Source organism: Synchiropus splendidus, chromosome 5, assembly GCF_027744825.2.
Source record: "Synchiropus splendidus isolate RoL2022-P1 chromosome 5, RoL_Sspl_1.0, whole genome shotgun sequence".
NCBI classification, from domain to species: Eukaryota; Metazoa; Chordata; class Actinopteri; order Syngnathiformes; family Callionymidae; genus Synchiropus; species Synchiropus splendidus.
Window position 1 is genome coordinate 10,814,115 of NC_071338.1, and position 10,788 is coordinate 10,824,902.

Consider the following 10,788-nt stretch of genomic DNA (forward strand, 5'->3'; position numbering starts at 1 on the left):
ATGACTCGCAAGAGCGACCAACTCAGTATCAGCGCATCTTCCCCGTAACACTTCTCACCGGTAACCTGTTTATACCCTCACATCCCAACCGTGGTGGGTCGTATACACAAGTGATACTATGGGATCTAGGGTTGCCTAGCAACTAGGAAGAGAATTCCATTTGGGGCGGAATATGGTGATATGGAGGGGATTGTACACTGTTTATTTCCTGTGTGTCCACGTGTGCATTTGTGTGTGTATGTGTGTGTGTGACAGAGAGGGACTGAGTTATGTGTGGTTCATTACTTTGTTTACTGAAAATGCATTAAGGTGACAAAGGAAACAATTATGAATGGACATCAATATTGAATAATAAAGCACATTTTAATGTGCGTGTGTGTGCACCGACATCCATCTTTAATGACTGGGATAAGTGTGCATGGTTTTCCCCTGGTGCTCGTTTTTTTCTTTTTTCATCAGGTTCCAGGCAGTAAATGGTAGATGGTGTAATTACACCTCGGCAGAAAACCAGGAGTTGGCTTCATAAATGTATGGACATAACTTGATTTCCAGACCTCTGAGATTACAGGTAATTTCACGGTTGTAGAGTTTAAATGATAACAGGATCACAGCATGTGGAAGGATGCGGCGCCTGCTCTCTCCTCACACAAACACATTTGTTGTTGGTTTGGAGGCAACATTCCTGCTTCACCTCAACAAGGTCAAGCACAAAGAGGGTAACAAAGTTTACATAAGTAGGAGGGAAAAGTTACAGTCTTGGATCGAAAACACCACCAAGAAGGAGAATTGTTGTTAATTATATCTTGGTCTGTTGCCAGCAAAAATTCACACAGCCAAACAAAACATTTTGAACATAAAATAAATTAGAACGGGGCACTGCAACAATAGAGGGAGACATTTTTCCAAAAGAAATATAATTAGAAGCTTGTTTTTCATGTTGGCCAGTTGCTGTTTCTTTGTGCGTCACCTGTTGGGTTTTCATCAGAATGAAAAGCCGTAATACTCCAACAAAACTGAAACATTTTTCACCCAATTCATATCTCAATGGCTACATTAACAGTTTATTACACTTTAGTCCTTTACACCAGTCCAAGTCCAGTCCTTGGGGCTTCGCTCAGGAGCCCAAGTGCACTAGCAGATAATGGAAAGTGTCTCTTGAAGTTAATGGCCCATGGCAACATCACCACGCTCACTGTCAGCCAGCAGAACTACATCGGCTCTTTTACAAGAAATCATTATCATCCTGGAAATATGCAGGAGAGCGGTGGAATATGTTTTCTTTTTTAACAAGTGCAGCATTCATTGTCACAATGTAATGGATGGTTCAGGGATAAAGACGAGTGTTGATCGTGTATTTCTTATCTGATAATACTTACATTCAGTGTAACTTTCTTTGATAATAAAGCTTGTCCTGGAAAAAAGTATGGTGGTAGGTGAAGAACACCCCGCTGCCCGCCTCCCTTTTACCGCTGTCATGCCTCCTAATAAATCCTTCTTGTCTGAGGAATTTCAATCCAGCTGTTGGAGTAGAGTAGATGTCGCTTCAATGTAAAATCAATACGATAACAGGAGAGCGGCTTGAGTCAGAAAGCCCAGCGTCAAGGCGGTTTGGTAATTTATTTGACAGGTTGGACGTGACAGATAGCGGAGTTTCACACTCCGTGTCAAGGGAGTTTGACACAACCTTTCCCTCTTGTCTCTCCCTCTTCTTTTAAAATATGGCTGTCAAAGCAAAAATGTTTTATTTGGTTAAAAGTTAAATAGAGCTCCTTTGATCGCATTAGGAAGCTTGTTTGTAGGAAAGTCAGGTTTCGAGGTGAACGATTCAGACAAGCTTCCCGCGACTTAAGTGACAAAGCTCTTCCTCTGCGATTAAAATGAGCTCATGTCGCTGGAGCAGGTCTGGCAGAGAATTAAATCACATGCATTGAGCTGCTGGGTTAAACACAAATCACGCTTCATAGAGAAGCCACTGGAAAGTAAAACAGAAATAAAGTTGAGTCTTGGAATTAAACTAAAAAAACAGTGTAAACCAAGGGATGATGACGATTCGCCTGCCATTGTCGGACCAATACTTGCACATTTATCTGTTCGTCTTGTAGCTGTATTTTCTCAAATAATGTTAATACCTGGGTTTCCAAAATATGCTGGAAATGCTTGTGTCCTCAGACGTTTAACCAACGGGATTGATGACCCCTTCAAACCCCGGTGGGAAGCAAATCAACAAAAGTGCCGCTATCTGTGGCAAAAAGCTTGTTAGCGCTTCACTACACAAACTAAACATGGCCTGGAGTTAGTTTGGAGTGTGACCAATTGTGCGTTTTGTAATGGCTGTTGTCATCCTTCACCACTACCTGAGTCGCTTATTTTCACTCAGAAAACAAGCTCCCTCCTACACAATTGTTCAACGATAAGAATCTGACCAGCGTTATTAACCTTTTCTGTCTTTTTCATCTGCTTAATTTTTGTTCCTCATAGAAAAGAGAGGCAGAATGAGCCCGGTTTATCATTTCAAAGACCGAATTAGTCAAAGTAATGGACCCTGGACGAGGTCTGTCTGTGCACACGTTCTTTCCTTCCTAAAGTGTTGTTTTTACCTCGGAGAAATAAGCAGTTTTTTCAACACAGACGGAACTTTTTTTTTCATTTTTCTAGATATTGAACAAAGTTGCACAGGTCTGATTTGTCCTAGTTGTAATAGCCATGATCCCATCTGTTGTTTGGGACAAAATATACAGTCGTTCTGATGAGTCAAATGTGGCCAGATGGTACCAAGGAGAGGCAAGATGATCAGGAACGAAGAGCTGGATAGGAGACATCCAGGACAGCTATAAATACCTTGGGATCCCACAGGCTAATGGAAATCTTGAGTAGGCTGCAAGGAAGTCAACCACAGTCAAATACAGAACCTCCAGAGAGTAAGGCAAGTCCTGAGAAGTTAGCTGAATGGTAAGAACACGATCCGAGCCATCAACATGTCTGCATTGCCAGTTATCAGACACTGTGCGGAGATCTTCTGCTGGTCAAAGGAGGAATGTCACAGATATGAAGACAAGGAAGGCATAAGGCAGTACTCTAACCAGAGAGAGGGAGGCCAAGGACGAGTGAGCACCTGAGCAACCAACCAGGATGAAAAATTGAAAATCTAAGAGTACATCAGGTAGATGGCCCCTAAAGATGAACTGCTTAGTGAATGCCACAGACAGCAGGAACCTGATGAGGAAGAGGAGACAACATGGAGGGACAAGCCCCTGCATGGCAGCGTCAGATAGAGGAAGTGGCTGAACAATGCTGGACTGACAGACAGCACAGAGGCACTGATCATGACAGAACAAGAACAGGCCCTAAGCACAAGGGCTGCTGGCTAACCAACCGGACATAGAGCAGATGAGGGCAGTGGTTTGAGATGTGGCGATACCAGCTGATGCCAACATCAGGAAGAAGGAACACGAAACGGTTGAGAAGTATCAGGAGTTGAAAGAACAGCTGGAACAGATGTGGAAGGTCAAGACTACTGTGGTCCCCATGGCAGTAGGAGCACCCGGGGCGCTGACCCCCAAAATGGGAAAGTGGATCCAGCACATCCCAGACACAACATCCGACGGCTCAGTCCAGAAGAGCGCAGATCGAGCGACAGCTAACATACCGTGCAGAACCCTCAACCTCCCAGGAGAGGATCGAAGCTTGAGAATGACAGTTATTACTCTTTCATGGTGAGACAATTTCAATTAGTGGAGCACATCGATACATGCATATATCAGCATCGGACGGTGCTGGGACAATCATTGTTTGGAGAATATCAGCGTATCAGTTAACAGAAATAAAGTCCATTTTGGACATAGTAAAAACTCCAGGGATGCAAGCACACTTGATGAGTTGGAAGTGAGGACGTGCGTCTGTGGTACTGCCCATTCAGGTGGACAGATGCAAGAAGAATATAGAGAGAATCTGTTCTGATCATGGTGGAATCGAAATAAGCCAGCTTTGTTCTGACACTGGAATCAACTGCTGACTACCTGAGGACTGCAGAGTTCAGGAGGGTTGATGTAGTAAAAATCCAAGGGAATAAGACCACGGAGAGCTTTCTAAACCTAACTTCAATAATTATCTTGAATATCTTATGTGAACTGTGATGGATTTTCTTCTCGCAGGTCACCTCTGTGGACTGTGCACTGAAAGCCAGTTTGCTGCTAATGTTCGGCGTTATAGCTAGAGAAAAACAAATGTGAAATAAAACCACTTTATGGAGCTCCACTGCTGTTGTTTTTGCCCTCAAGGTTGTTTGTTGTTCTTTTCTCGAGAGGTCTTGATGAATAGCATAACCAGAAAGAAATAGACGATGAACTAAACAACACAGAAGAATTTTCTGTTGAATCAGCATACACTACCACGAACTGGATTCATCACTGATGTGGCTCAGCACCGGCTGTTTTTCTACATTAGAATTGAACGTTTGAGAACAACAAACAGGGTCGGGTGCACAGTTTGTTGGTCAGTTGTCAAGAACATTAAAACTGAAATATATAAGAGCCTTTTACAATGTATACATGGATATGAAAATCATGTTTTCATGGTAGCCATACTTTATTTTTAGAACACACTTGAGGTTGAAAACACATGAAAGTTGAATATATTGGATTTGTCTACTCATGCAAGCACTTAATATGCTTCACACAGAAAGACCAACAGGTGCTACATTGCATAATAATATAAACAATTACAATAATAAATAAATTATTACCAATGACAACATTTACTATCAGAATATTTTTAATGTAATTTTCTCTGCAGGTAAATGTGGTGAACATTTAATCATCCGCTAAATCAGGAATATCAATTTGATTCAACCTTTTGACGTTAAAATTCTCAAGAGTTGTTGCAGAACATTGTGGGACATGCAATATGAAAAAAAATATAGTTTTAAAAATCATGTGAATGGTTTCCATTAAAATGTCCTGGGCATGTTGATAACAGGACACAGAGCAGAAGGTTCAGTTTTGCCCATACTGCCGCTCAATGTCGTCCAACTTTCCACTTTCTCTAGGTTTGTGTAAGCCAGTTATGGTAGACTTCTTCCTCCTGCTGCCCCATTGAGCTGAGCTGAATACTAAAAAAGGCAAGTATATCGATTAAGGACAGCAACAGGTGGCAATCACAAATGCACTGCTTGGCGCAGGTCCCTCAGAGTGATTTTCTTGTATCCAGTTTTTACCGAGCAAAATGAGTGATCTATGTGTTAAACCAGCTTCAGTCTTCATCATTGCCATGATATTGTTTTTTAAGGCTATTGGCTCAGAATATCTCTTTTTATTACATGAAAGGAGAAATGACTTTCAGACTCAGTTTCTGTTATTTCACCATGAGGCTCATGACGGATTCTCACCATGCAACATAATAATTTTCTGGGAAATTACATTCTGCTTGTCACTGTTTCATACGAGCCTCACCACTGGCTGTCACCTCTCCACTGTAATAAAGCACGTTGAAATCTGATATTTCCTGGCAAAATACATCACATCAGATCAGATTAAAGCGTCACACAAAATGAGCTGAAATTTCCATTGACTCTTTATTGTGACTTTACCTTTTGTTTTGTGTTACCACAAAGCCATTGTGTTACTTTTGCTTTGGTTGAATGACTTTTATTACAAACAGTAATTCAACTGAAGCAAGAGAAGTTGGCTGCTCCATTATGGAAAAATCTCTTCTGTTATGTTCATAGGAAATTGTGTTATGATTCAAGTTTTATTACAAATGAAAGTAATGCGAGTGGGCTTTAAGCCTGTGTGTGTAGGAGCATTCATACTTTGAACGGTAAAATGAATGTAATTTTTCTGATTGAGGGAAACTCCATGTTGTGTTGTGTGTGCACTGCAGATGTAGCATATAGTCTCTCGGCAATTAAATAATGTTGACTAACTTCATGCCAAAAAAAAAGAGTTGTATTGCATCATCAGTACCTGGACATTAGTAATTTACAACTGTATTCAAAACCAACATGAGTTAACTGGACTGTTGTCACTTGGAATGAGACCACCTGCCAGGCCAGATACTTTTACACTTGAAAGACGATAAGGAAATAAGTAAATTCCTCAGATCCGATGCTTCCACCAGAACAAGGGAGAGAACCTACTTTAATTGCATGGAATCTGCATCTGTTACTAAAGTGTCTTATCTAAAACCCATTTTAATGAAGGTTTATGATGGACAGAGCTAAACCTCAAGAAAAAAAAAACGGCTAACTGAGCCAGACTTATTTAAATCTCTGGATATACAGTTCAGAAAAGGGCTTCTGCAAATGAATCCCAAAGGTTTCACCTAATGAGCTAATGTTCAGCGTTGAGACACAACACACTTAAAGCACGCTGGATTTATAGATCAGAAGTCTCTGCAGGTTTCAGATTTGATTGTTTTATTAGGCCAATCCATGGTTGTCTGGGCTCGGTATGTGATGCTGAGTTAAGAGACAGGAGCTCTGACCCAAAGACAAGAGGCAGAGTAGCACAGTTCAAGATGCTCAAGTATTATTGGGTGTGTCCAGGGAGCACAAGATCAAGTAGAAACAAGTAGATGAAAGGGGCGGCTTATGTAGAGAAGTTCGGGAGAGAAAGTTAGAGAGGTCAGACTCAGATGGTTTGGATATGTGGAGCAGAGATACAGTAAGAAGGTCATAGCTCTGCATGATTTAGCAGCAGCATCAATGATGACACTGGTCATCTTTTCTAGAAAAGTTCCTCTCAATCCTCTCAATCTCCAGTTCCTCAAAAACCACCTGGTTCCCCAATAGTGATTTTCAAACACAAAACACAATCATGGCAAGACTTCTTTAAAGTCGTAGAGAGGACGAAACTGCCATGTCCGGCTTTCATTTTGATGCCTGGGTTCCTGCTCACCTTCAGATGTGAAATATTGGACCTCAGCATTCTACTGGGATTTACTGAACTTACTCCTAAGGTGTGACATATTGATCAGCGCTAAATGTACTTCCACGTCCTGGGGTATCTCAGAAGCCCCTCCCACGCTGCATGTTACTGCATTCGTCGTTCCTGATTTGCCCACCACCGCAGTGCTTCACCGGACTGTCCAATACATAGTTCAGTGTCATGGTTGGCTCAGGTGACCAGACCCAAGTGCGAGGTTGCAACTGGCCTACAGAAGGACGGGGCAAAACCTGAAAACAGAAAAGAGGCAAATTATTATCAAGCCAACTAACAGGGACAACCAAAACCGCAGTCGGATACATACACGAGGCCCAAACAACAAAAAATGCTTGGTGGTGGAAAACTCTAACACGCACGCGAGGAAGAAAAAAGCCAACAAAAGAAAATAAGACAAGAGTAAGAAAAACTCTCACACAACGCACAAACGCAGCTACAAAAGACAGAAAATAAACTAGAAGGAAATTAAGGAAGCGGCAGAAACAACATGCACGATAGAAAGTTTACAAGGAATGCAGGAGTAACAGATTTCGAGGGAAACTTTACCGGAGGACGTGGAACAACCATCTGGCAGCGTAGACTGGAACTCAGGTGTAGAAATCAGCGAGCTTGATCATTGGACGAGCTCTAGCTGCGCTGCCATGAAGCTGGAAGGAACAAAGAAAAAGGAAAACATGGACAGGAAATAAAAAAATAAAAGCACAAGAAAACACGGAACATTCAGTTAAGTATTACACCACAGGCTGCACTCCTTGAGGTTCTGCGCAAGGAATACAGGTTGGCGTCACTTGGTACATATAGTATCCCATGTGATCACACACCACATTGAGACAATGAGAGCATGCCATCATCACCCCTGCATGTCCTCACCCCAACTATTCTATTTGAACGCCAAGAAAGGTGAAATATTTCATTGAATTGAAAGCCTAACGTGTCAACATGCAACAAGGAAGGCAGACTTCTGTGTCAACGCTAAAGTCAATATGTCAGTATGTTGTGCTTTAGGATTGGAAGGTGTTAAATTATTGAACCATTATTGAATGTTTTCCCGTTGTCACGTTGCACTTCAGTGATCACTGGGCTTGGCTGCTCAGCAGTACTTTGTGACCTCGAAATATGTGTAATATTGACATACTGTGATGTAAAGTAAAATCAATACGATGAGCTTCACAGAACCATCAGGGGTGTGAATTCACTTTTAAAAGCTTGCAAAGTGATCATTTTCCTTGGTCCTTCCCTAACATGCACCATCAGCATCGACTTTATCTCACAGTGCACATTGGGGAGCAGAAACAATCTTTGGTAATGTGAACATGTGCTATAAAAACTAATCTCCTCTTTCACAGCTGGGAGGCTGTGTCGAGCATATGCTGATGTAATTGTGTTTTTCAATACGGTCTTATCTAATAACGCTGGGAAACGGGTTTATCTGACTATGCTGGGGATATTGTTGCTGGAGTTGTACACATGAGCTGTCCCTCCCAGCATCTCAGCAGCCAGAGGAATCTGCTGACACACAAACATAAGCACACACTCATCATGGGCTAACAAGCACACAGACTCATGTATGTGTATGTTTACGGACAGAAGGCTGCGGGGTTCATCAGTGTCTGAGCTCGTCTCTGTGATGTAAACTTGTTCTTTGCCCTCCAACAGAGTTGCAGACTGTGTGAGGACCAAGGCCAAATTTGAATGGCTGGGTTGCCAAACATGTCTGCGCTGTCTGATTGTGTCTCCTTGACAGATTTCCTTGAACAACTTCCTCACCCTCAGTTCTAACAGACACTGAAATGCAGCCAGTGACAGCCAAGATGCATCTTCTCAAATAGCATCCATTTGTCAATCATAGCAAGGCGTAGTCTACTGTCTTTAAATCGCAGACAGGGTATGGATGCAATAAAGTTGACTTTAGTCTGGGTCAACTCATCCAGGTCACAGGCACTAGTCAGAAAATTTGAATATCCTGCTGCACTGCATGTATTTCAGTAACTCAAAAGATGAAATGTACATATTATATAGACAAATAGTAAACTAATGAACATATTTCAAGCTTTTATTTGCTTTGATTTTACTGATCAAGACCTCAAATTCCATCAGAAAATTTGAACATTGCATGAAATTAGTAATTTTAAATCCAAAAATTCAAACCTTGCCTCTGTACTTAGCACTTGGTTGGGGCCCCTTTTGCACCAATGACTTAATGCCTTGCCTTAATTTGTCATGCCATGGATGCTGCCGGCTTGTGGCAAATCTCTGGACCAACATGCTTCAATCGTGGCCTTGAGCGCTTCTTTATTGTTTGGTCTCTTCTCATTTTGAGGTGACTTTGCGGACCTATCAAGCACAGTAATCCCAGGGTTTTTCAACCAGGATTTTCTACTTTTGGCAGTGTGGCTAAGTGCCACTTCCGTCTGGAACTGAGGTCCTCATTCCCGTAAAGCTGGTTTGCTGAAGCAAGCATTAAGGCCTCTAAGACGTCCTGGTAAACAGCTGCATTTACTTGATAAAGCACACAGGACCAACACCTGCAGCTGACATGGATCATCAAGTCATCACACACTGGGGAAACTTAACCCTGGACTTCATGCATCTTCTAGTTTGTGCCACTCCACTGGCCCCCAACCTTGTTATCACCGTGGACTGGTCTACACTTGACCATTTGAACGTGGCCCGCGGGGTATGAAGTTGCCACTTTGAACCCTCAGATAAGGCCACTGCATGTTTGCGTGATTGGCACGTGGGAATCACTGACCATGATAAATCCATATTTCAAGTACAACTCCTACTATTGTCTGTTAAAGACTTTCTTCTTCATGGAAGTCGTGTCTCTTCACTGAGCCTTTTCTTCTTCGCAAAACAAACTTTCCAAAGATGGCTGTTTCTGACTCATTTTGCGAGCTCTTTGGCTTTCAAGAGACCAAGGCTTAACCAAGAGTATCTGGTGATTTTTCAAAATAAAAGATCATTCAAACTCAGAAAATACACAAAATGGAAATAATTAACTATTTCTTGTGCGGCCCGGTACCAATTGATCCACGGACGGGTACCAGTCCCCGGCCCAGTGGTTGGGGGCCACTGCTCTAGCAGACCAGCGTTGTACGGTGCTGGAATCTCTCTCTGGCTGTGCTGCACTCCTTTCGCTCTTTTTAATCCATTGTGATGTATAGTGCATCTCAAACAATCATGCACTTTAGTCACAGTTACAGATGGGTTTCACATCTGAATGGATAACAGGAATCAGTACGAAACTGAACTATTATTTTTCAGTATTCTTGTGTGTCTTTATGGGATAATTCATGTGAATTACTTTGTAAATAATAAATAATAATGAAATAATAAAATAAAATCCAATTCTTTAAAATTAACTCATTTATTTTGCATCGTATAAGCTTCAAAGCATATAACCTTACAGCATCCAACTGTTTGTACTGCAACATTGCACTTATTTGCACCATGACACCCACATGTCCTCTGCTGAGAAAAGCCTGTCTCCTGGGCTTTTGTACAAATTCACCATTGCAGCTCTCACTTGAACTCTAGAGCGGTTTGACAATGGGTCCAACAGACCAGTAAATGAAAATGAGCATGTACATTCAAGCTGCGAAGTACAAGTTGATAGTGATAATTAATGCATGATAAATCTTAAGCTTCACTTACGTCGCTGTCGAGCTGCGCCGACCATGCAGATGAGCTGGCGCGTCACCCTTTTTCTCCCGTGCCGCAGCGTACACCACGCTCCATGTAAACACTTAATTTAAAAGCACTTGTAAAAGTACGTTGTGCAGATTTACATGTACTGTAAATAGTGTGCTCCCCAGGTCTGACCTGATCTCACACAGACATGTTGGTC